The 27,951-nt window shown below is 42.2% G+C and overlaps 1 protein-coding gene across 3 annotated transcripts in view; it reads right to left on the reverse strand.

The window, feature by feature from the left end:
• Positions 1–27,951, reverse strand: part of LOC131497275 (cytoplasmic phosphatidylinositol transfer protein 1-like) — a 104,933-nt gene that overhangs the window by 60,141 nt on the left and 16,841 nt on the right. The window contains exon 1 of one of the 3 annotated variants that reach the window (XM_058703463.1): positions 14,966–15,080. The exons of the other annotated variants lie outside the window; for them this stretch is intronic. The gene's annotated coding sequence lies outside the window, so the exon portion shown is untranslated. Of the gene's footprint in view, positions 1–14,965; positions 15,081–27,951 lie in introns of those variants that run through there. 3 annotated transcript variants of the gene reach the window in all.

Raw genomic sequence — 27,951 nt, forward strand, 5'->3', positions numbered from 1 at the left:
GAAGTCAGACCAATCTGATTTTTAACTGTTCAAGGTAGGATGCCCAGTTAGATGGCGAATTCGGTTCTTACAGTGAATTTTCACTTGGGGAGATTCGGCACTAGTTAATAAAGGCCAGGTGGGGCATTTCAACACGACACCGACATCGGTTTTGACATGTTGAATGAAGTTTCAGCCGCAAGAAGTTGCTGTTTTCTGTAAATAATCCTACTAGAACGCTAGTCTCTGTCGGTAAAGTCATCTTTGGCCTCGGCTCTCCCTTGACCTTCATAGTCAGTTGGTCATTAAGGACTGCTGTTCTGTGCCAGGCATTTCAGCCTTTACGCAGTTGGCCTCCCCGACTCCGCTGTGGCCCCCTCTCCCTGCACAACCTCTCCCCACCCCCTTCCAAAGTGACTGGCATTGATCCAGGACCATCTTTTCCAGCCTCTTTTGTCCTGGTCCACAGGCATCCCTCTTACTGGGATCTGCGCCCTTCTTTTCCGTCCCTGACCATGGACAGCGGTCTTGGACAGGCTTCAAGGAACGCATAGATGGTGTACAATCCTCCCCCCCACCATTAATTCTAAAAAGGTCCATGCGCCCCCAAAACGTGAAGACCCACCAACTGTCTAATTACAGATGGTACCTACATTGGCATTTCCCTCAATGATTTGAAGGAATGACAGTTCCAAAGGATGTTAAAATGGTGAGGGAAAAAGAGCTCCACAGTCAAGTGAGTGACTGTTTCAAGTGAGTGTGGGAAACACTAAGTCAAACACAGTTGGATGGTTTTTTTTTTTTTTAATTTTTTTTTTTTTTTAGTTTATTTATTTATTTTGAGAGACAGAGAGAGACAGAGCACAAGCAGGGGAGGAGCAGAGAGCAGAGACAGAATTCCACACAGGCTCCCGCACCATTCGTACAGAGCCCCACGCGGGGCTCGAACTCACGAACCTCAAGACCATGACCTGAGCTGAGACCAAGAGTTGGACGCTTAACCGGCCGAGCCACCGGGGCCCCTGGATGGGTTTTTTAATGCAGGCTATCTCAGGGCCTTTGCTGTACTGCCACATGCCATGGATCACTGATTTCACAGTGGAGCCCCATTCCCAGCAGACACTTCTAAGTGGCCCTTGGTCTCCGATAGGAAAGTTGAGCTTTATTTCCCCCTAACAACCACCTAAGCCGTGCACTGCTTTGTGATAGTTCTTCCCTTATGGTTTTGAGCTACTTATGTTTTACTCTATATATGTAACCGTTACTAGAAATTGTATCATTGCACTTTCACATTATGGCGTGTGTGTTTTATATCTGTCTCCCCTACTAGACTGGAAGCCATTTGACACTAGGCTACACACCTCGGTAACTTTACATCCCCAGGGCCAAGCTAGCCAGACCTTAGAAATGGTGCAGAACTGGGGGCGCCTGGCCGGCTCGGTCAATGCAGCACCCGACTCTTGATCTCAGGGTTGTGAGGTCAAGCCCCACACTGGGTGTAGAGATTACTTAGGAAAAAAAAAGAAAGCAAGAAAGCAAGAAAGCAAGAAAGCAAGAAAGCAAGAAAGCAAGAAAGCAAGAAAGCAAGAAAGCAAGAAAGCAAGAAAGAAAGAAAGAAAGAAAGAAATGTTGAATAACTGAATGTATAAATGAAGGTTATTAACTGGATAATGAACTCCTTCAGAATACAAACTGCATTTTGACCTTCTTATATTCCCACGGCACCCAGAGAAGTTTTTCATATAGCAAAAGTCAATAAAATTTTTAAGACCTAAATCCCTTAGGAAATATTTATGGAACATCAGTTATGTCCTGGGTACCGAGGACATTAATATGGTAACAGGCAATCGGGGAGCTTAGATTCCAGTAAGGGAAACAGACATGTAAACAAAAAATGATGGTAAAATATAAACACTCTAAAAGGAAGGACAGGCTGTCTGGGAGCACAGGTGGAGTATTTCGTTCTGTACGTGCTGGCAGGGAGGCGCGAGGGGTCAGTACCAGGATACTCGGGATTGATGGTGGCACCCAGGTCCCCAACTAGACCACATTTGGGGGGAAACGGGTCAAGAGGCAGCTCCAGTTGAGTGAGTACGGATACCCACTGGGTGAAGCTTTGGCCTCAACCCCCATGTGGATCCCAAGCCCCGGTGAATGGGCCTCCACCACCTGGAGCTGGTAGGTTCTTGTTGCCCAGGGAGAGCTGTGCCAGGGCCTACAGCCACACCCGCGGCACGGATGCACCATCCCCAAGTCCACGGTCAGAGCCCGGCCCTGTGTTGTTACTCTGAGACCAAAGGATGGATCCAGAGAAAAGAACACAGGAAAGGGGCGCCTGGATGGCTCAGTCGGTTGAGTGTCCGGCTTCGGCTCGGGTCATGATCTCATAGCTCGTGGGTCCAAAGCCCCGCATCGGGCTCTGTGCTGACCGCTCAGAGCCTGGAGCCTGCTTCGGATTCTGTGTCTCCCTCTCTCTCTGCCCCTAACCCACTCGCATTCTGTCTCTGTCTCTCTCAAAAATAAATAAATACTAAAAAATAAACAAACAAACAAACAAAGAAGAGAACACAGGAAAGAAAAGAATGGAAGTGCTCCTCTCCTTTATGAGAACTAGGGCATGGCCAGTCTCATTCGCCCATCGGCCCTTCCAGGCAGGGCAACCTCAGAGTCCAAGAATCCCAGAACTTACAACCCGCAGTTCTGAGGGGAATCCTGGAGTTCCCAAGAGACAGTATACGCCAAGGAAGACAGATGACGCTCCTAGACAGAAGTCCAATAGACGTTCCTCTCTTGACCCCTCCAAGGAGGTTCTTCCGCTCTTTAGGAAAGCAGTGAGGCAGAGGGTAAAACACCCCAACACCCAGGCCTGAGTATTTTTAAAAAACGTCCAGTTTAAGACTGAGAACTATTGGGGTAACAGGAGGAGAGAAAGTGAGAAAGAAAGCCCTGTAGGGGCAGGCTGTTAGAACTGATTCATACATGAATCACATGTTCATTGCCTTGGCAGGTGGGGTGGGGTCAGTGAATGAAACCCATGGCTAAAACGACATAATTCCTCAGCAAATTAAACACTTGGGAATATCACTCGCCTATACATAGAAATATGCTTGTTTTAATATTTTTACCTTGGTACATGGGTACCAAGAAATATTCCTCTATGGTTTCGAAAACAACAGGGCCTTGTGGTGATGAATTACCAACGATACCCAGCTGCACGGGTTGGAGAGGACAGAAAACGGCATGGCCTGGAAACCTGGAGAACCCATGCCCTGTCTACAGAAGGTAGCAGCAACCCAGCTCTCGTGGATGCTTGCCAACATCTCCAAACTATTTCTCCAGAAAAGCTAGAAATCTAGATTTTTTTTTTTTAACGTTTATTTATTTTTGAGACAGAGAGAGACAGAGCATGAATGGGGGAGGGTCAGAGAGAGGGAGACACAGAATTGAAACAGGCTCCGGGCTCTGAGCTGTCAGCACAGGGGCCCGATGCGGGGCTCGAACTCATGGACCGCGAGATCATGACCTGAGCCGAAGTCGGCGCTCAACCGACTGAGCCACCCAGGCGCCCCTAGAAATCTCGATTTTTATATTAATGGCCTAACTTCTAAATGTTGGCTTAGATTAAAACAAAACGAAACAGGGGCGCCTGGGTGGCTTGGTCAGTTGAGCGTCCGACTTCAGCTCAGGTCATGATCTCACGGTCCGTGGGTTCGAGCCCCGCGTCAGGCTCTGTGCTGACAGCTCAGAGCCTGAAGCCTGTTTCAGATTCTGTGTCTCCCTCTCTCTCTCTGCCCCTCCCCTGTTCATGTTCTGTCTCTGTCTGTCTCAAAAGTAAATAAACGTTAAAAAAAAAAATTAAAAAAAAAACACAAAACGAAACAAAACAAAACACAGGGGCGCCTGGGTGGCTCAATTGGTTAAGCAACTGACTCCTGCTCAGGTCATGATCTTGCCCTCAGTGGGTTCGAGCTCCGCGTTGGGCTCTGTGCTGACAGCTCGGAGCCTGGAGCCTGCTTTGGATTCTGTGTCTCCCTCTCTCTCTGTCCCTCCCCCAATCGCGCTCTGTGTGTGTGTGTGTGTGTGTGTGTGTGTGTGTGTGTGCGCGCGTGTATGTGTGTGTCTCTCTCTCTCAAAAATAAATAAACATTAAAAAAATTTTTTTTAAATCACAAACCTCACAACCCTCTGAATAAACATAAAAAATTCGTAAGCAGCTACCTTTAGCCATATGGTTTTAACATCCAATTACATGTAACTCAGTTACGATAAAAAGAAAGAACGGAGGTGCTTGGTCAGAATCATGCTGCCAAGGGTGACATTTAGAGGCAAGCAACTTCATTAGTGCTTGAGGCTCAGGGCGGTTATGGGAAAGGGGAAGAGGAAGATATAAAACACCGTAAATATCTGAGCACCGTAAATCCTTCGCCATCTCAATATTGCTACTGGTCAGAAAGCTTAAGTTAGAAAACAAAGGGCACAACTTATTAGAACAATAATAACAGTGATTAGTATTTCCTGAACATTTACACAGGAAGAGGCAAGGGCTAAGTGCTTTACATAAAAATTACCCCATTTAATCCTGAAAGACAAATTAGCATCTCAGTTTTCAAATGAGGACATGGGGCGGGGGCGGGGCACACAGAGAAGTTAAGGAAAGTGTCAAAGGTCACACCATCTGTGGAGCTAGGGGGTGACCCGAGTCTTTCCCACTGCAAGTCCTGGGCTGGGCATCGCTCTGCAGCTTTGAGGCAGGGAGTGGTCTGAAGGAGAGAACGGACTGAAATATAGAATAAAAGTGTATAGTCAGTAGAGGTCTGGGCGGGAACCTAATGAAATAAAACGGGCCCATAAACAAGTGAAAAACGTAAAACTTTTAACCTTGGGTCACCGGTATCGCCTCAGTTTAGCCATGAGGGAACAAGTGAAAAAAAAAATTGTTTAATGCAAACTCAACACCTATCAGATTAGTAAAGCTTTAAAAGGCTACCCAGTGTTGGTGAGGTGGAGGGAACAAATCCTGAACCACACTGCTGGGGGGAGCAAGGTGGTTAGGAAGATGATCCGGCAATTAAAATTTAAGATGTTTATACTGTTTGACCTAGCCACTCTACCTAGGAATTTCTTCCAGAGAAGCTCTTATGCAATTGTGCAAAGATTTATATGCTTAAGATTCTTCACGGCTACATGATATGCAGTAGAAAGAAAGCTGGAAAAACTCCAGTTGTCCATCAGTGGGACCGCTTAGATAAATCAAGGTACATCCAAATAATGAAATACAATACAGACATTAAATCATGAAAGAGATCTCTACTTGCCAAAATGGAAAGATGTCCCAGATGCATAGTTAAGTGGGAAAAAAAAAGTAAGCTGCAAAATAGTAGGAATAGGAAGAGTTTCAGTCAAGTGCACACACATGAGAAAAAAGTACAGACATGCCTACTAGTACCTGAACAGGGAGGGGGAAAAAAAAACCTAAAAGAATATATATATATATATATATATATATATATATATATATATAGCCAATTTTTAATCACAATTACCTAAGAGAGGACTGTGGGAAATGTACTTCTATAAGGTTGGAAGTTTTCACAAGAAGCACGTACATTCCAAGTAAAGAAATAAGCTGACATTAGAAACGTGGCCCTATGCTGAAATTTCAGGGCAGGATTCCAGTTCCTGGGGAGGAGGGTAGATAGACAAAGACCTGGGAGTCTTTAGGACATGGTCAGCCACATAGGTTGTGCACTGCACAAGGGCACCCTCTTGAGATGTGCAGTCTTGGGGCATTATATGGATTCCCGAAACAAATTCAGAAAGGCAACCAAAGCAAAAGGTCAGGCATCTAAGCAGGGCAGGAAGGGGGCTCAGAAAGAAGAGGGTGAGCATGTCAATTCTGAACATCTCAGGATATAGGAGTCAGTGACAAGGCCAGGTCAGGGTGGTCCTGAAAGCGAGCAACACGGTCGCCAACGGAACCTGAGTGTGGCTCTGATTCTCAGATCGGCAGGTGGGTTTAAGACATGAAGCCTTCAAGTGGGCGGAGCCTCTAAAGTACTTCCTGCCTCAGACCCAGATGGGTCTGGGTCCTGAGACAGAGGCGAATGGAGGAAGAAATGCAACGCCCCAAGCTGCCCATTTCGGTACCTCTCTCACTCACACAATTCCCTGTGCTCAAACCTGAGTTTCAACACCTCCAGACTGGTGACAGTGACCAGAAACTGGAAGTTACCCCCAAAACAGGTGGAACCGCCTATCCTTCAAAATATAAAGCGAGCAGACTGTGCACTTAGACCTGTCGAAATAAAACTCTCTCCAATGTGAGTGAACAGTGTTCTAGAATTTCCTTTTCAGGCTAAAGCTCCAAATACCCTCTCCCATAGAAATAACGATATTAGGTCGGCACAGAAACTAGCTGACCCGTAATTGCCCTAAGGAAAAGCCTAATCACCATTTCTAATAACATTTCTGAAGGAAATGCATTGAGTTCCAACAGGGTGTGAGGCAATGAGGAACTTAATTCCTCTTCTCTGTTCCCAAAAATGTGGGAACGTTGCCCAAAGCGTGTTCCTTCAACATCTAAATGATGCGAATATATGTTACACTTTAGAACACTTTTTCTTTTGATACAGGCTTCCATTGTCAAATAAGACCGGGAGAAACTAATTCAAACCAGGCCAAACAGGCTTTATTATTTAAAAAAAATTTTTAATTGTGGTAATATATACACAACATAAAATTGACCATTTTAACCATTTTTTAGTGTACCATTCAGTGGCACTAATTACTGTTACAATATTGTGCAACCATCACCAACCTTTTTTATCATCCCCAAACAGAAACTCTGTCCCCATTAAAATCTCACTCCCCATTCCCTCCCTTCCCAGCCCCTGGCAACCACTGTTCTAATTTCTGTCTCTATGAATTCGACTATTCTAGGGATCTTTTTTAAGTAGAATCACACAATATTTGTCCTTCTGCGTCTTTTGTGAGGACATGCCAAGTTTCAGTCTTCAGGAACGGGTAGGATGGGGAAATGGAGACTATGCCCAGGGTCTAGATAGAGGAGAGAGAGAAGCAGACTTGGGAAGAAAGACATTTCTGGGAGGCTGGGGAGTCAGCAGGTGAAGGTGAACTGGACATAATTAAACACATACTGGTTTGGAGCCTTTGAGCCAAGGAAAGAGATCCGGGCTGGAGCTCGGGACTGAAACCAACAGCATTCTGAAGGTGGGTATAGCGGGGGAATCATGGGGACAGTACACAGTACTCAGGAGGACGCAACAATTAAGGGAGAGAGGAAGCAAGAAAAATTCGGGAAGATGTCTGAAAAATTCAGGATCAGCCAGAAAAAACAGAAGACACCAGGAGCATACCTTCTAAGTGTTTCCCAGCCTTCCCTTTGCCCTACTCGTCACTCCTTTCCAGAACCATCTGTCTAAAACACAGATCTACTCCTCATCTGAGTCTCTTGCCCCAAATCTAAAACCTTTAATGATTTTGTCCAGTGTTCAGAGCAAAATCCGAACCTCTTACTGAAGTTTCCAGTGCTCTCCCCAGCTCACCCTGATGCTCTCCCGACTCACCCCACCTGGTCCAGCCGCTCGGTTCATCTGTGATGCACATGTGTGCACGTGTTCCTAACCAGCGTCTTTCTCTTGGTGTATGTGTTGTTCTTTCTGAATATTGGCTTATGGTCTCCCTTCAAAGACCACATGCAATCCCACCTTTTCTGAGAGATCCGAATCGATCCCTGGAGTGGGGATAAATGTGCCCATTTCCCATAATCCTATACAGCAGGCATACATCCTTTAAAAACAACAAGGGACACGTGGGTGGCTCAGTCGGTTAAGCCTCTGACACTTGATCTCGGCTCAGGTCGTGATCTCGTAGGTTCATGAGTTTGAGCCCCACATTGGACTCTGTACCAACAGTGCTGAGCTTGCTTGGGATTTTCTCTCCTCCCCGCTCCCCCCCCCTTCCCTCACTCTCTTTCGCTCAAAATTTAAAAAAAATTTTTTTTAAAAATTTTTTTTTAATGTTTTATTTATTTTTGAGACAGGGAGAGACAGAGCATGAACAGGGGAGGGCCAGAGAGAGGGAGACACAGAATCTGAAACAGGCTCCAGGCTCCGAGCTGTCAGCACAGAGCCCGATGCAGGGCTCGAACTCACGGACCACGAGATCATGACCTGAGCTGAAGTCGGACGCTTAACCGACTGAGCCACCCAGGTGCCCCCCCAAAAAAATTTTTTTTAAATAAAAACTTTAAAAACAACAAAACAACGAAATCATACGATCATCTGGTTACAAAATGAACTTTTTTCATCATAGAGAAATTAGAATATGGAAAAAGTTTGAGGTTTTTTTACTCATCCAGAAATAACATTAACGTTTAGGTACATATTCTTTTTTTTTTTTTTTTTTAACGCTAAATTATTTTTGAGACAGAGAGAGACAGAGCATGAACGGGGGAGGGTCAGAGAGAGGGAGACATAGAACCCGAAACAGGCTCCAGGCTCTGAGCTGTCAGCACAGAGCCCGACGCGGGGCTCGAACTCACGGACCGCAAGATCGTGACCTGAGCCGAAGCCGGCTGCTCAACCGACTGAGCCACCCAGGTGCCCCTTCTTTTTAGGTTTCAAAAACGTTGTAGATAAATTGGAAATTATACTGAATAGATCACTTTGTAAAGTGCTTTTTTTAACATATATTATCAGCATTTTTCGTATCCTTAGTCTTCAAAACTTATTAATGGTTGCATTCGCTCCCCTTGTGTGGGCATAATTTAATCAGTCCCCAATTACTGAATGAGAATTTCAAAAATTTCTGCCTCCCCCAGTACATTTCACCTGGTAAGTATTCAGAAGATGTTTGTTGAATTGAATGGTTATGATCAGGACAAAGCATTATCAATAGCTAGATCCTGTTCTCAATTGACTTTATCATTCAATTAACAGAAAATTTTTTAAATGGGGAAAAAACTGTTTTCTGCTTGTGTGGTAACACATATTTGCAGAATTTGTAAGCCCAATGAAATCAAATGAAACTACTGCTTCCTCCAGCCTATGGGGATCATTCCATCTTCTGCAAAGACAAATCCACGATGAAGGCAGTGATTTGGAAAGAAACAAAGAATGGACACTCTGAGCTATAGAGAATCAACTGAGGGTTGGTGGAGGGAGGTGGGCTGGGGATGGGCTAAATGGGTGACGGGTATTAAAGTGGGCATTCGTTGTGATGAGCACTGGGTGCGGTACGAGTAAGTGATGAGTCACTTTTACTCCTGGGGCGCCTGGGTGGCTCAGGTGGTTAAGCGTCCATCTTTGATTTCAGCTCGGGTCATGATCTCACGGTTCGTGAGTTTGAGCCCAGCATCAGACTCTGTGCTGACAGTGCAGAGCCTGCTCGGGATTCTCTCTCTCTCTCTCTCTCTCTCTCTCTCTCTCTCTCTCTCTCTGTTCCTCCCCCACTTGTGCTCTCTCTCACTCAAAATAAATAAATAAACTTAAAAAAAAAATTCTACTTCTGAAGCTAATATTGCACCGTATGTTAACTAACTAGAATTTAAATAAAACCTTAAAGAAAAAGGAAAAAACAAAGAATGTCTTAAATCTATAAGGAGACGGTTATGTTCAGAAACCTTCTACAGATTTTTAGTGTCATCTAATCTGAACATTTGTGTAAAAGCCCATGTCACCTTTTCCTGAATCTCCTTCCTTCAGTGTTTTCTCTTCACATTAAAATATATTGAAATTTTTTCAGTTGGTAAAAGCCAGTTTAATATGATTTATGTACTTGCCCACAAGAAAGTGAACTTTCCGTATCACTAATTAATATCCACCCGATGCACAGTTTTATCAGCCAAGCATAATGATTTGAGGGAGGAAGGAGAGAGAGTGGAAAAGAAAAGAATGGGACTGAGATCGAAGGTCACGATCTCCACGTCCATGAGGGCAGGAAAGGGTCTAAGGATGGACTTACTACAGGGGACCAACCACTGGACAAAAGACGCAGCCTAAAGCCATGACAGCAAGCTCCAAGGCTATGTAGGTAAAGATGCAGAGGCGGACGTTGCTGGCCCGAAGGCCAAAATAAATAAATCAATAAATCAATAAATCAATAAATCAATAAATCAATAAATAAATAATAATAAAAAATAAAAAATAAAATAAAATAAAAAACTTCAGCACATGAACTTTGGGAGTAAAAGAGAATGACTCCAAAATTTTACATATGACCTAGCCGCCATTTGCGTGAAAGGGCTCACACACAGCCCTGACAGGTGTTCCCCCAAAAAAACCAACTTGAAGATCTCTTCTAGATGTCTAATAACTATAAAAATTAAGAGCTCAAGGTCTGGAAGATCTAACGATGTACATTGAAACCGGCAAAACAGTGATGTCTAAATAATCATTGCAAATATGATATAATATTGTGACATTTTAAAAACTTAAATGTAAAAAAAATAAAAAGTAAAGTAAAGTAAAAAAAACTACGGGCACCTGGGTGGCTCAATCGGTTTGAGCATCCGACTTCGGCCCAGGTCATGAACTTGCGGCTCGTGAGTTCCAGCCCTGCATCGGGCTCTGTGCTGACAGCTCAGAGCCTGGAGCTTCCTTCAGATCCTGTGTTCCCTCTCCCTCTCTGGCCCCTCCATCGCTCGCACTCTGTCTCTCAAAAATAAAAAATAAAGATAAAAAATTTAAGAAAGAAAAAAAAAAAAGTAAAAAAACTAAAAACTTAAACGTAATGTACAATGCAAAACGTATTAAGAGCGTTCTGAGTTCCACATATTATTTTAGGTGGAAGTGACATGCAAGTTCATGAAAGGGGACATGGAGGAGAGATAATAAATACGGCTCTGAGGGCGCCTGGGTGGCTCGGTCGGTTAAGCGTCCGACTTCAGCTCAGGTCATGATCTCACGGCTCATGGGTTCGAGCCCGCGTCGGGCTCTGTGCTGACAGCTCGGAGCCTGGAGCCTGCTTCAGATCCTGGGTCTCCCTCTCTCTCTGCCCCTTCCCCACTCGCACTCTGTCTCCTTCCGTCTCTCAAAACATAAATAAAAATATTAAAAAAAAAAAAAAAAAAAAGTACTGCTCTAAGTACTGATTACCTTGACCTTGACAATCCAAAAACGGAAAGGTTGAGGAATGCTCACATAAAAGTAACCACCAGAATTAAAAACAGGACATGAATTTGCAAACTGCTAGAGAAGACACAGTACATACAGAAAACAGCAGTTGTTAAAAGAAAAGATATAAAAATACAGATAAAATGAGATGAAACAAGACCGTACCATTAGCTATAATGATAAATGTAAGTTACACTTCCGTATTAAAAGGAAATAACTTTCATGTGGGATTATAAAATAAGGCCCAGTGACTTTTTGCTTACAAGAGGCAGAACTAAAACAAAATGAGACAGAAATGGTCATAATAAAAGGATGATCAAAGATTTAGCAGACAACAAACAAAAAGAAGTGCCTTTAATTCATGATAATATCGGCCATATTTTATTTTTATGTGTTCACGCAACGCTTACAAAAATTAGTCATGTCATAAACCACCATAAAAACCCAAATAAATTCCAAGAAGAAACTACACAGGACTCAACGTCACAAAATACTCCACTAAAAAAATATCTAAGTCTAAATCAAACCCCAACACTTGGAAATTTAAAAGAACTTTTCAATAAGCTTTCTGGTCAGAGTAGACATCGAAACTATAGTTACACGCAATTAAAAAATAGAAAATAATGATGGGAGCACTACATACTAAATCTTAGGTGACAAAGACAAAGCTGTATTCACAGACAAGGCAAGCAGATGGGAACAGGCCTATTTTATAACTCGTAGGCTTAAGGCAACCTAAATCCAAATTCGGATGCCATTTAAATACTGTAAGCACATACAAACATACACGTTCAGAGAGAGAGAAAAGACTCTAAAATATTAAGAATAGTAATCTCCAGGTTATGGAATTTCTACTTTCTTCTGAATTTCCTAAATAAGTCTCAATGAGCATGCAGCACTTTTATAATTAGAACAAGATTAAACAAAAGCACAACAAAAAACAGAATTTACAGTCACAGGAGAGAAATAAAACATCATCTTGCCAAAATGATCAAGGCAATTAAAATTCTCTCCTTTGCTTTGACTTTCAAGCTCTAGCCTAGTGATGGTTAATACAAGCCTGTTTTTACTATAATTCAGCACAGTTCTGTCTTCTGGTCTTGTGCCTGGAAGTCAGGGTATGATGCACCGGCTGAAACCTAACCATTGTTGTCTCTTTTGGGGGAAATCAAACATCCAGACAGGTGAGCAACCAAGGGTGGCCTGGTGACGCCTATGTTTAAAAGCGAACGGTCCCGTAGGACAGCACTCACATTCTAGAGTTGGGGAAGAAACAGAAGGGCTGAAGAGAATTCCCTTTGTGGTTGTGATTGTGCACTGTTTTGTGGGGTTTCTGTGTTTTATTTTATTTTATTTTTTATTTGAGAGAGACAGACAGACAGAGCGTGCATGCATGAGCAGAGGAGAGAGGCAGAAGGAAAAAGAGAGTGGATCCTAAGCAGGCTCCACGCTCAGTGCAGAGTCCAAGATGGGGCTTGATCCCACAACCCTGGGATCATGACCTGTGTCGAAATCAAGAGTTAGACGCTCAGTCAACTGAGCCACACAGGCATATTTTAAAAACAAAATAGGTGGGAGACAATATACGTATATTATGTATGTATGTATAAATCACATATGTATATATAAATTATATTATATTTCATTAATATATTTTATTAATATATATTATAAATATATATATTATGTTTTTTTTATTTTTGAGACAGAGAGCATGAGCAGGGAGGGGCAGAGACAGAGGGAAACAGAGAATCCAAAGCAGGGTCTGTGCTGACAGCAGAGAACCTGATGAGGAGTTTGATCTCCAAACTGTTGAAATCATGACCTGAGCTGAAATCAGACCCTTAACCAACTGAGCCACTCAGGTGCCCCATAGGGGGAGATAATATTTAAAAAAAAAAGTATAAATGCGTATTTCTTCTCCTTTTCTGTCTCAACTGATTTAAAAAGCAATAGTATAGGGGCGCCTGGGTGGCTCAGTCAGTTAAGCGTCTAACTTCGGCTCAGGTCATGATCTCACGGTTTGTGAGTTTGAGCCCCGCATTGGGCTCTGTGCTGATAGCTCAGAGCCTGGAGCCTGCTTCAGAATCTGTGTCTCCCCCTCTCTCTGTCCCTCCCCCTCTCTCTGTCCCTCCCCCTATCTATCTATACAGATATAGATATATTCATATATATAACTATTATATATAATATAGATTCATATCTATTCATATATGAATAGATTCATATATATTCATATATAATGAATTCATATATATTCATATATTATATCTATCTACTCATATCTATTCATATATTATATATCTATTCATATCTATTCATATATTCATATATTATGTATCTGTTCATATATATTCATATATATAATATATATTCATATATATAATATATCCATGTATAGTATATATATATATATATATATATATATTCAGGGTACCTGGGTGACCCAATCAGTTGAGCATCCAACTCTTGATTTTGGCTCAAGTCACGATCTCATAGCTGTGGGATCAGGCCCCGTGTCAGGTACCATGCCGAGAGCATGGAGACTACTTGAGATTCTCTCTCCCTCTGTCCCTCCCCTACTCTCCACTCTCACGTGCAGGCAGTCTCTCTCTCTCTCTCTCTCTCTCTCTCAAAAACAAACAAACAAAAAAAACAAGATCCAACTATATGCTGTCTATAGAAGAGTTTAGTTTCAAAGTCACAAATAGGTTGAAAATGACAGAAAAAAATATACCAACAATAACCATAAGAAAGTTGGATTAGCTATACTAATATCCGACAAAGTAGATTTTAAAACAAAAAAAGTTACCAAAGGTACAGAGGACATTTCATGATGGGAAAGGGCCAATCTATCACGAAGATACAACTAGAAACATAGTATGCCCCTAACAGAGCCCTGAAACACATAAAGCAAAAACAGACCTCAACCCCCCCATTTCAATAACAGATAGAACAGCTAGGCAGAAGACCAACATGGAAACGGAAGGCGTGAACAACACTATAAGCCAACCAGACCTAACATATCTATAGACCGGTCCACCCAACACAGCAGAATACAGCGCACATGAACCAGTCTCCAGGATAGACCATGTGCTAGACCACAGAACAAAACTCCAATAATTTTGAAAGGACTGAATTCATACAAAGCACGTTCTCTGACAACATGGAATAAAGTCAGAAATTGGAGACATTCACAAATATGTAGAAAACTGGCGCACTCTTAAACAGCCTATGACTCAGAGAAGAAACCACAAAGGAAATTAGGAATTTCTTTTCGATGAATAAAAGTTAAGACACAACATACCAAAGCTTCAGGGATGCAGCTAAAGCAGGTGTAAGGAGAAATCGAGAGCTGTAAATAGATTTCGTGAAAAAGAAGAAAGATCTCGAATCACTAACCTAACCTTCTACTTGAAGACACTGGAAGAAGAGCAAACTACACCTAAAGCAAGCTGCAAGAAGGAAATAATAAAGATCAGAGTCGAAATGAATGAAATGGAGAATAGAAAAACAACAGGAACCATCAACAAAACCAAAAGCTGGTGCTTTGGTCACACAACAAAGTTGACACACCTTTAGTTAGACTGACCAAGGGAAAAAGAGAGATGATTCCAATTGCAAACATCGTGAGTGTGCTTGTTTAAAATATATTTTCCAGGTCTTCTTTTTGCCCCAGGGAGGAATGGGTTCTAGAAAGATCTTGGCTATTTCCTTATAGCTTTTGAGCAGGTTGAAAATGTGCTCTTCGATAGTTTTGCTCATTTGGCCACCTGTTCCTGGAATAGCAAAGCAATTACTGTCTCTGCGCCTTTTCAGCTGCTTTAGATAAAAACCCGTTTTGCGCCCACCTGAGAAAATGGGAAGATCTGAGGTGCTTTTCTGTGTTGCGTTGATACAGTGTTGTCAGGTTTTCACTTGCTCCAGACTTCAAGGCAGATACAAAAGAAAATGAAAACAACTTCTATTCAATAACAGAGTGGTCAAGTGGTCTTACTCCTTTAGGGAAGAATGTTCCTCAGATTCCTGGAAGGTTGGAGAGAATGCCAGGGTTGCAGAGCAGTTACCCAGAGTGTGAGACGGGTGACTGGGCAACGTGACCTGCTTTTTCCCTTTAAGACAGAGCCACAGCCACCAGGATTCCACCGGCAGCTCTGTGAACCAGAGTCCCTGACCTTTGCTAAGCTGTAGCACATTCGTATGTGAGAGGGAGGGGTTCAATAAGTGGTTGGATTTCTCCCAGTTCCTACCACCCTTCACCCAGGTCTCCAGGTGGAAGTCTAGGAGTCAGCATTCTTGATGCCTCCTGCCTTGCCCCCCGACACATCCTGTAGACTGATTTCTCCCTCTCCCTCTCCCCTCCACTGACTTCTGTCCACCCCACAGCTGTCACCCTGGGCTAAGATACAACCACATTCCACTGGACCCTATAAGAGCTCCTAAAGACGTTTGCCTGAATCCGTTCTGGTCCCTCGGTTCCCATTTCACTGAAGATCTGTTTTTGTCATTACCCAAGACAATCCCTTCGGGGCGCCTGGGTGGCTCAGTCCGTTGAGCGTCCAATTTCAGCTCAGGTCGTGATCTCGCAGTCTACGGGCTTAAGCCCCACGTCGGGCTCTGTGCTGACAGCTCAGAGCCTGGAGCCTGCTTCGGATTCTGTGTTTCCCTCTCTCTCTCTCTCTCTCTCTCTCTCTGTGTCCCTCCTCCGCTCGTGCTGTCTCTCTGTCTCTCAAAAATAAATAAACATTAAAAAATTATTTAAAAAAAAATAAACCTCTTATTAAAAAAAAAAAAAAAAAAAGGCAATCCCTCTTGGAATAAAGCTCTAGTCTTCAGCACGGCCCACGAGGGATGCCCTGACCTGCTGGGCACCTACTCCTCCAGCTCAGGGACGTACCCTCCCATCCTTTGAAGTTTCGTGCCTCGGATACACTGAACTACTCCCTTCCTCCGAGGAGCCTTTGTGCTTGGGTTCTCTCAACCTCCTTCCCTTTGGCTGGTTGACATCAGCCTCGCAGGCTCACTCAAGCTTCCCCGGATACCTTCCCTGAGCACCAAAGCCTAGACCCCCTCTCCCTCTCAGAGCCTCTTACTAACGCCTTGTATCTTTCTTCATGAGAAAGGATTAAGGTGAAGCCAGGAACGACAGATGCAACTACTATCTCATGGCAGACATCACCTGGAATCCTCTCCACCACAGCGGTCCAAGCAGCCACTGTAGATTGACCACACCGAGGATTTTATGTTTTTCGGCTTTTGTACTTGAGCCAACCTATTCCTTAAATCTTTAATAGCCTAAGTTTTCCTCTCCAAAACTGCTTTCATACGGCTAAGCTGAATTTGCATGACAATTTAGATCCATTTCCTGGAAATGACTGTGCTTTACTAAAAACCCAGAGAGCTGAGAAGAGCCTAGTGACCTAAAAAAAAATAAAAAATAAAAAAGTACAAGTAAATCCTAAAACACTGATTGCGACTTTATGAAAGAAGGGAAGAAAAACACTAAGAAATAATTCATAAGCCTATGGGGCAACTGTGGAAATAGGACTGTTTACTTAATCACACGAACTTTCATCTGACTGCTTTACTGTTAGCCCATACAATGTTTTCAGAGTGCTGAATGCCACGGTGCATCTAAATGCACTTCAATTACAACATTAACAGCTAATATTTACTGGACAAATTTATTATGTACCAAAGATCGTCTAACAGCTTTTCACACGCTAACACATCCAATCCTCACTAATAACTCTAAGAGGTAGGTACAATTATGATCACTCTCGTCATACAGATGAGGCAACTGAGGCACGGGCAAAGCAGCAGACAAAAATTGAGTTATTTTCAGGCAGGGGGCACCTGGGTGGCTCCGTCAGCTAAGCATCGGACTCTTGGTTTCGGCTTAGATCATGAGTTCAAGGTTTGTAGGATCAAGCCCCGTGTCAGGCTCTGTGCTGACAGCATGGAGCCTGCTTGGGATTCTCTCTTTCCTTCTCTCTCTCTCTCTCTCTCTCTGCCCCTCCCCTGCCCATGTTCTCTCCCTCCCTCTCTCTCAAAATAAATAAACATTTAAGAAAAAGATATTCTCAGGCATGCTAGAATTCAGAACGGTTAACTCTCTCATACTTTTTCTTGTGTGTACGTTCCCTGAGCAATACGCGTTCAAGAGGCTTCAAAATAAGGGAAGAGAACAAAATAGAGAAAGACAGCAATCCAAGAAAATGCTGAGCCATGGCAGAGAAAGGCAGGGGGCAGGGCCTGGTGGGATGGGGCAAGATGACAGTGGCTCTAAGAAGTAAGGGGATGTCACGGAACCAAGAGCTTGGTAATCGCACTAGAGAATGAAACCATGTTATTTTTTGTTCCTGTAAAAATGAAAGGGAAGTAGTTTCCAGAAAAACTGTAATTGATACATAAGAAAACAGGGCAACTCTGTTGAGAGGGTAAATTTATGCTATGTAGTTTTGTGTGTGTGTGTGTGTGTGTGTGTGTGTGTGTGTGTGTGTGTGTGTTTTACCGCAGTTTAAAAACAAGCAGAGACGAAAGCCGGGAGGATACACTGGTCTGAAGGGGGGACGTGGCTATTAGTGGGGAAATTAGCCAGTACCGACAGGGGCAGACCACGTATGAGAAGGCTCACCTTTATAAAGAGAGCTTGCCATCTTGTCAGAAAATCCCTCTGACAGCACTAAGGACAAGAGAGAGAGTTCCCCAAGTCTTTCTCCATCACTGAAAGGTAAGTTCCTTGAGGGGACAGATCTTGTCTCTGGTATTAGATAAGCCAGAGTTGCCAGATTCAACAAATAAAAATATAGGACACCCAGTTAACTCTGAATTTCAGATCAACAATGAATAATATATATTTTTTTTTAGTATAAGTATGTCCCATTGGGGCACTTATACTAAAAAAAAATTGTTCATTCTTTATCTGAAACTCAAATTTAACTGGGCATTCTATATTTTATCTGGCAACTCTATAGAGAGCCAGTGATTATGGTGAAAGAGAAGGAAATAGAAGTAACTGGAAAAAAAAAGACAACAACAGAGGATTCATATTTAGAGATAAAACTGCCAGACATTCCTTATTAAGTTCGCAACGTTATCTTTTCTGAGCAACCCTGTTTCCTGCTGGAAGCATGTGCTGTTAAACAGAGTCAAGGAGAGCCACGGCCGAGTCGTGTCACTGGGCACGCAAAGCTAAGGTTCTGCGGGCGGTATTCCCCCACCACTGCCGCCATCACTAACCCAACCATGCGCCATGTACCGCCCACCAAAGCAAAGAGAGAAAGTGAGATTGTTCCAGCGCCACCATCCCATTTAAGTTCACAAGACAAAGGCAAGACACCAGCAAAATATATATAGTCCTCACTGGTTTGCTGAGCGAAGCTGGGAAAATAATCAAATGCTCAGACTTTTCTGGAAAAGATCCCATTCACAGTAGCAACCCAAACCATACAATGCCTAGGACTCCATCTAACAACGACGACAAAAATGTACAAGGCCTATATGAAGAGAGAAATAAAATTTTATCGAAAAACATTAAAAATAAAGACCAGGGCGGGGGCGGGCGGGAGGGCGTTGCCTAAGTGGCTCAGTCGGTTAAGCATCCAGCTCTGGAGTTTGGCTCAGGTCATGATCTCACGGTTCATGGGATCAAGCCCCGAGTCAGGCTTAGTGCTAACAGCGTGGGGCCTGCTTGAGATTCTCTCTCTCCCTCTCTCTTTCTGCCCCTCCCCTGCTCATGTTCTCTCTCTCTCGCTCTCTCTCCAAAATAAAATAAACACTGAAAAATAAATAAATAAATAAATAAAGACCTGGAATAAGTGGAGAAACTTAGAGAGGAATTGTCTTCTTATATAGAGAGAGTCAGATTCTAAATTTACTATATGAAAAGAGCAGAGGAGAATATTTTTGTAGAAGGCGTTTCAAAGCAAGACATGAAATCTAGGAACCAAAGAGAAAAAGACTGACGGATTGACTATGAAGCAATTTTATTTTTTGATTTATTTATTTTTAAAAAAATTTTTTTTTCAACGTTTTTTATTTATTTTGGGACAGAGAGGGACAGAGCATGAACGGGGGAGGGGCAGAGAGAGAGGGAGACACAGAATCTGAAACAGGCTCCAGGCTCCGAGCTGTCAGCACAGAGCCCGATGCAGGGCTCGAACTCACGGACCACGAGATCATGACCTGAGCTGAAGTCGGACGCTTAACCGACTGAGCCACCCAGGTGCCCCCCCAAAAAAATTTTTTTTAAATAAAAACTTTAAAAACAACAAAACAACGAAATCATACGATCATCTGGTTACAAAATGAACTTTTTTCATCATAGAGAAATTAGAATATGGAAAAAGTTTGAGGTTTTTTTACTCATCCAGAAATAACATTAACGTTTAGGTACATATTCTTTTTTTTTTTTTTTTTTAACGCTAAATTATTTTTGAGACAGAGAGAGACAGAGCATGAACGGGGGAGGGTCAGAGAGAGGGAGACATAGAACCCGAAACAGGCTCCAGGCTCTGAGCTGTCAGCACAGAGCCCGACGCGGGGCTCGAACTCACGGACCGCAAGATCGTGACCTGAGCCGAAGCCGGCTGCTCAACCGACTGAGCCACCCAGGTGCCCCTTCTTTTTAGGTTTCAAAAACGTTGTAGATAAATTGGAAATTATACTGAATAGATCACTTTGTAAAGTGCTTTTTTTAACATATATTATCAGCATTTTTCGTATCCTTAGTCTTCAAAACTTATTAATGGTTGCATTCGCTCCCCTTGTGTGGGCATAATTTAATCAGTCCCCAATTACTGAATGAGAATTTCAAAAATTTCTGCCTCCCCCAGTACATTTCACCTGGTAAGTATTCAGAAGATGTTTGTTGAATTGAATGGTTATGATCAGGACAAAGCATTATCAATAGCTAGATCCTGTTCTCAATTGACTTTATCATTCAATTAACAGAAAATTTTTTAAATGGGGAAAAAACTGTTTTCTGCTTGTGTGGTAACACATATTTGCAGAATTTGTAAGCCCAATGAAATCAAATGAAACTACTGCTTCCTCCAGCCTATGGGGATCATTCCATCTTCTGCAAAGACAAATCCACGATGAAGGCAGTGATTTGGAAAGAAACAAAGAATGGACACTCTGAGCTATAGAGAATCAACTGAGGGTTGGTGGAGGGAGGTGGGCTGGGGATGGGCTAAATGGGTGACGGGTATTAAAGTGGGCATTCGTTGTGATGAGCACTGGGTGCGGTACGAGTAAGTGATGAGTCACTTTTACTCCTGGGGCGCCTGGGTGGCTCAGGTGGTTAAGCGTCCATCTTTGATTTCAGCTCGGGTCATGATCTCACGGTTCGTGAGTTTGAGCCCAGCATCAGACTCTGTGCTGACAGTGCAGAGCCTGCTCGGGATTCTCTCTCTCTCTCTCTCTCTCTCTCTCTCTCTCTCTCTCTGTTCCTCCCCCACTTGTGCTCTCTCTCACTCAAAATAAATAAATAAACTTAAAAAAAAAATTCTACTTCTGAAGCTAATATTGCACCGTATGTTAACTAACTAGAATTTAAATAAAACCTTAAAGAAAAAGGAAAAAACAAAGAATGTCTTAAATCTATAAGGAGACGGTTATGTTCAGAAACCTTCTACAGATTTTTAGTGTCATCTAATCTGAACATTTGTGTAAAAGCCCATGTCACCTTTTCCTGAATCTCCTTCCTTCAGTGTTTTCTCTTCACATTAAAATATATTGAAATTTTTTCAGTTGGTAAAAGCCAGTTTAATATGATTTATGTACTTGCCCACAAGAAAGTGAACTTTCCGTATCACTAATTAATATCCACCCGATGCACAGTTTTATCAGCCAAGCATAATGATTTGAGGGAGGAAGGAGAGAGAGTGGAAAAGAAAAGAATGGGACTGAGATCGAAGGTCACGATCTCCACGTCCATGAGGGCAGGAAAGGGTCTAAGGATGGACTTACTACAGGGGACCAACCACTGGACAAAAGACGCAGCCTAAAGCCATGACAGCAAGCTCCAAGGCTATGTAGGTAAAGATGCAGAGGCGGACGTTGCTGGCCCGAAGGCCAAAATAAATAAATCAATAAATCAATAAATCAATAAATCAATAAATCAATAAATAAATAATAATAAAAAATAAAAAATAAAATAAAATAAAAAACTTCAGCACATGAACTTTGGGAGTAAAAGAGAATGACTCCAAAATTTTACATATGACCTAGCCGCCATTTGCGTGAAAGGGCTCACACACAGCCCTGACAGGTGTTCCCCCAAAAAAACCAACTTGAAGATCTCTTCTAGATGTCTAATAACTATAAAAATTAAGAGCTCAAGGTCTGGAAGATCTAACGATGTACATTGAAACCGGCAAAACAGTGATGTCTAAATAATCATTGCAAATATGATATAATATTGTGACATTTTAAAAACTTAAATGTAAAAAAAATAAAAAGTAAAGTAAAGTAAAAAAAACTACGGGCACCTGGGTGGCTCAATCGGTTTGAGCATCCGACTTCGGCCCAGGTCATGAACTTGCGGCTCGTGAGTTCCAGCCCTGCATCGGGCTCTGTGCTGACAGCTCAGAGCCTGGAGCTTCCTTCAGATCCTGTGTTCCCTCTCCCTCTCTGGCCCCTCCATCGCTCGCACTCTGTCTCTCAAAAATAAAAAATAAAGATAAAAAATTTAAGAAAGAAAAAAAAAAAAGTAAAAAAACTAAAAACTTAAACGTAATGTACAATGCAAAACGTATTAAGAGCGTTCTGAGTTCCACATATTATTTTAGGTGGAAGTGACATGCAAGTTCATGAAAGGGGACATGGAGGAGAGATAATAAATACGGCTCTGAGGGCGCCTGGGTGGCTCGGTCGGTTAAGCGTCCGACTTCAGCTCAGGTCATGATCTCACGGCTCATGGGTTCGAGCCCGCGTCGGGCTCTGTGCTGACAGCTCGGAGCCTGGAGCCTGCTTCAGATCCTGGGTCTCCCTCTCTCTCTGCCCCTTCCCCACTCGCACTCTGTCTCCTTCCGTCTCTCAAAACATAAATAAAAATATTAAAAAAAAAAAAAAAAAAAAGTACTGCTCTAAGTACTGATTACCTTGACCTTGACAATCCAAAAACGGAAAGGTTGAGGAATGCTCACATAAAAGTAACCACCAGAATTAAAAACAGGACATGAATTTGCAAACTGCTAGAGAAGACACAGTACATACAGAAAACAGCAGTTGTTAAAAGAAAAGATATAAAAATACAGATAAAATGAGATGAAACAAGACCGTACCATTAGCTATAATGATAAATGTAAGTTACACTTCCGTATTAAAAGGAAATAACTTTCATGTGGGATTATAAAATAAGGCCCAGTGACTTTTTGCTTACAAGAGGCAGAACTAAAACAAAATGAGACAGAAATGGTCATAATAAAAGGATGATCAAAGATTTAGCAGACAACAAACAAAAAGAAGTGCCTTTAATTCATGATAATATCGGCCATATTTTATTTTTATGTGTTCACGCAACGCTTACAAAAATTAGTCATGTCATAAACCACCATAAAAACCCAAATAAATTCCAAGAAGAAACTACACAGGACTCAACGTCACAAAATACTCCACTAAAAAAATATCTAAGTCTAAATCAAACCCCAACACTTGGAAATTTAAAAGAACTTTTCAATAAGCTTTCTGGTCAGAGTAGACATCGAAACTATAGTTACACGCAATTAAAAAATAGAAAATAATGATGGGAGCACTACATACTAAATCTTAGGTGACAAAGACAAAGCTGTATTCACAGACAAGGCAAGCAGATGGGAACAGGCCTATTTTATAACTCGTAGGCTTAAGGCAACCTAAATCCAAATTCGGATGCCATTTAAATACTGTAAGCACATACAAACATACACGTTCAGAGAGAGAGAAAAGACTCTAAAATATTAAGAATAGTAATCTCCAGGTTATGGAATTTCTACTTTCTTCTGAATTTCCTAAATAAGTCTCAATGAGCATGCAGCACTTTTATAATTAGAACAAGATTAAACAAAAGCACAACAAAAAACAGAATTTACAGTCACAGGAGAGAAATAAAACATCATCTTGCCAAAATGATCAAGGCAATTAAAATTCTCTCCTTTGCTTTGACTTTCAAGCTCTAGCCTAGTGATGGTTAATACAAGCCTGTTTTTACTATAATTCAGCACAGTTCTGTCTTCTGGTCTTGTGCCTGGAAGTCAGGGTATGATGCACCGGCTGAAACCTAACCATTGTTGTCTCTTTTGGGGGAAATCAAACATCCAGACAGGTGAGCAACCAAGGGTGGCCTGGTGACGCCTATGTTTAAAAGCGAACGGTCCCGTAGGACAGCACTCACATTCTAGAGTTGGGGAAGAAACAGAAGGGCTGAAGAGAATTCCCTTTGTGGTTGTGATTGTGCACTGTTTTGTGGGGTTTCTGTGTTTTATTTTATTTTATTTTTTATTTGAGAGAGACAGACAGACAGAGCGTGCATGCATGAGCAGAGGAGAGAGGCAGAAGGAAAAAGAGAGTGGATCCTAAGCAGGCTCCACGCTCAGTGCAGAGTCCAAGATGGGGCTTGATCCCACAACCCTGGGATCATGACCTGTGTCGAAATCAAGAGTTAGACGCTCAGTCAACTGAGCCACACAGGCATATTTTAAAAACAAAATAGGTGGGAGACAATATACGTATATTATGTATGTATGTATAAATCACATATGTATATATAAATTATATTATATTTCATTAATATATTTTATTAATATATATTATAAATATATATATTATGTTTTTTTTATTTTTGAGACAGAGAGCATGAGCAGGGAGGGGCAGAGACAGAGGGAAACAGAGAATCCAAAGCAGGGTCTGTGCTGACAGCAGAGAACCTGATGAGGAGTTTGATCTCCAAACTGTTGAAATCATGACCTGAGCTGAAATCAGACCCTTAACCAACTGAGCCACTCAGGTGCCCCATAGGGGGAGATAATATTTAAAAAAAAAAGTATAAATGCGTATTTCTTCTCCTTTTCTGTCTCAACTGATTTAAAAAGCAATAGTATAGGGGCGCCTGGGTGGCTCAGTCAGTTAAGCGTCTAACTTCGGCTCAGGTCATGATCTCACGGTTTGTGAGTTTGAGCCCCGCATTGGGCTCTGTGCTGATAGCTCAGAGCCTGGAGCCTGCTTCAGAATCTGTGTCTCCCCCTCTCTCTGTCCCTCCCCCTCTCTCTGTCCCTCCCCCTATCTATCTATACAGATATAGATATATTCATATATATAACTATTATATATAATATAGATTCATATCTATTCATATATGAATAGATTCATATATATTCATATATAATGAATTCATATATATTCATATATTATATCTATCTACTCATATCTATTCATATATTATATATCTATTCATATCTATTCATATATTCATATATTATGTATCTGTTCATATATATTCATATATATAATATATATTCATATATATAATATATCCATGTATAGTATATATATATATATATATATATATATATTCAGGGTACCTGGGTGACCCAATCAGTTGAGCATCCAACTCTTGATTTTGGCTCAAGTCACGATCTCATAGCTGTGGGATCAGGCCCCGTGTCAGGTACCATGCCGAGAGCATGGAGACTACTTGAGATTCTCTCTCCCTCTGTCCCTCCCCTACTCTCCACTCTCACGTGCAGGCAGTCTCTCTCTCTCTCTCTCTCTCTCTCTCAAAAACAAACAAACAAAAAAAACAAGATCCAACTATATGCTGTCTATAGAAGAGTTTAGTTTCAAAGTCACAAATAGGTTGAAAATGACAGAAAAAAATATACCAACAATAACCATAAGAAAGTTGGATTAGCTATACTAATATCCGACAAAGTAGATTTTAAAACAAAAAAAGTTACCAAAGGTACAGAGGACATTTCATGATGGGAAAGGGCCAATCTATCACGAAGATACAACTAGAAACATAGTATGCCCCTAACAGAGCCCTGAAACACATAAAGCAAAAACAGACCTCAACCCCCCCATTTCAATAACAGATAGAACAGCTAGGCAGAAGACCAACATGGAAACGGAAGGCGTGAACAACACTATAAGCCAACCAGACCTAACATATCTATAGACCGGTCCACCCAACACAGCAGAATACAGCGCACATGAACCAGTCTCCAGGATAGACCATGTGCTAGACCACAGAACAAAACTCCAATAATTTTGAAAGGACTGAATTCATACAAAGCACGTTCTCTGACAACATGGAATAAAGTCAGAAATTGGAGACATTCACAAATATGTAGAAAACTGGCGCACTCTTAAACAGCCTATGACTCAGAGAAGAAACCACAAAGGAAATTAGGAATTTCTTTTCGATGAATAAAAGTTAAGACACAACATACCAAAGCTTCAGGGATGCAGCTAAAGCAGGTGTAAGGAGAAATCGAGAGCTGTAAATAGATTTCGTGAAAAAGAAGAAAGATCTCGAATCACTAACCTAACCTTCTACTTGAAGACACTGGAAGAAGAGCAAACTACACCTAAAGCAAGCTGCAAGAAGGAAATAATAAAGATCAGAGTCGAAATGAATGAAATGGAGAATAGAAAAACAACAGGAACCATCAACAAAACCAAAAGCTGGTGCTTTGGTCACACAACAAAGTTGACACACCTTTAGTTAGACTGACCAAGGGAAAAAGAGAGATGATTCCAATTGCAAACATCGTGAGTGTGCTTGTTTAAAATATATTTTCCAGGTCTTCTTTTTGCCCCAGGGAGGAATGGGTTCTAGAAAGATCTTGGCTATTTCCTTATAGCTTTTGAGCAGGTTGAAAATGTGCTCTTCGATAGTTTTGCTCATTTGGCCACCTGTTCCTGGAATAGCAAAGCAATTACTGTCTCTGCGCCTTTTCAGCTGCTTTAGATAAAAACCCGTTTTGCGCCCACCTGAGAAAATGGGAAGATCTGAGGTGCTTTTCTGTGTTGCGTTGATACAGTGTTGTCAGGTTTTCACTTGCTCCAGACTTCAAGGCAGATACAAAAGAAAATGAAAACAACTTCTATTCAATAACAGAGTGGTCAAGTGGTCTTACTCCTTTAGGGAAGAATGTTCCTCAGATTCCTGGAAGGTTGGAGAGAATGCCAGGGTTGCAGAGCAGTTACCCAGAGTGTGAGACGGGTGACTGGGCAACGTGACCTGCTTTTTCCCTTTAAGACAGAGCCACAGCCACCAGGATTCCACCGGCAGCTCTGTGAACCAGAGTCCCTGACCTTTGCTAAGCTGTAGCACATTCGTATGTGAGAGGGAGGGGTTCAATAAGTGGTTGGATTTCTCCCAGTTCCTACCACCCTTCACCCAGGTCTCCAGGTGGAAGTCTAGGAGTCAGCATTCTTGATGCCTCCTGCCTTGCCCCCCGACACATCCTGTAGACTGATTTCTCCCTCTCCCTCTCCCCTCCACTGACTTCTGTCCACCCCACAGCTGTCACCCTGGGCTAAGATACAACCACATTCCACTGGACCCTATAAGAGCTCCTAAAGACGTGTGCCTGAATCCGTTCTGGTCCCTCGGTTCCCATTTCACTGAAGATCTGTTTTTGTCATTACCCAAGACAATCCCTTCGGGGCGCCTGGGTGGCTCAGTCCGTTGAGCGTCCAATTTCAGCTCAGGTCGTGATCTCGCAGTCTACGGGCTTAAGCCCCACGTCGGGCTCTGTGCTGACAGCTCAGAGCCTGGAGCCTGCTTCGGATTCTGTGTTTCCCTCTCTCTCTCTCTCTCTCTCTCTCTCTGTGTCCCTCCTCCGCTCGTGCTGTCTCTCTGTCTCTCAAAAATAAATAAACATTAAAAAATTATTTAAAAAAAAATAAACCTCTTATTAAAAAAAAAAAAAAAAAAAAGGCAATCCCTCTTGGAATAAAGCTCTAGTCTTCAGCACGGCCCACGAGGGATGCCCTGACCTGCTGGGCACCTACTCCTCCAGCTCAGGGACGTACCCTCCCATCCTTTGAAGTTTCGTGCCTCGGATACACTGAACTACTCCCTTCCTCCGAGGAGCCTTTGTGCTTGGGTTCTCTCAACCTCCTTCCCTTTGGCTGGTTGACATCAGCCTCGCAGGCTCACTCAAGCTTCCCCGGATACCTTCCCTGAGCACCAAAGCCTAGACCCCCTCTCCCTCTCAGAGCCTCTTACTAACGCCTTGTATCTTTCTTCATGAGAAAGGATTAAGGTGAAGCCAGGAACGACAGATGCAACTACTATCTCATGGCAGACATCACCTGGAATCCTCTCCACCACAGCGGTCCAAGCAGCCACTGTAGATTGACCACACCGAGGATTTTATGTTTTTCGGCTTTTGTACTTGAGCCAACCTATTCCTTAAATCTTTAATAGCCTAAGTTTTCCTCTCCAAAACTGCTTTCATACGGCTAAGCTGAATTTGCATGACAATTTAGATCCATTTCCTGGAAATGACTGTGCTTTACTAAAAACCCAGAGAGCTGAGAAGAGCCTAGTGACCTAAAAAAAAATAAAAAATAAAAAAGTACAAGTAAATCCTAAAACACTGATTGCGACTTTATGAAAGAAGGGAAGAAAAACACTAAGAAATAATTCATAAGCCTATGGGGCAACTGTGGAAATAGGACTGTTTACTTAATCACACGAACTTTCATCTGACTGCTTTACTGTTAGCCCATACAATGTTTTCAGAGTGCTGAATGCCACGGTGCATCTAAATGCACTTCAATTACAACATTAACAGCTAATATTTACTGGACAAATTTATTATGTACCAAAGATCGTCTA

The sequence above is a fragment of the Neofelis nebulosa genome, chromosome 16 (genome assembly GCF_028018385.1).
Source record: "Neofelis nebulosa isolate mNeoNeb1 chromosome 16, mNeoNeb1.pri, whole genome shotgun sequence".
NCBI lineage: Eukaryota > Metazoa > Chordata > Mammalia > Carnivora > Felidae > Neofelis > Neofelis nebulosa.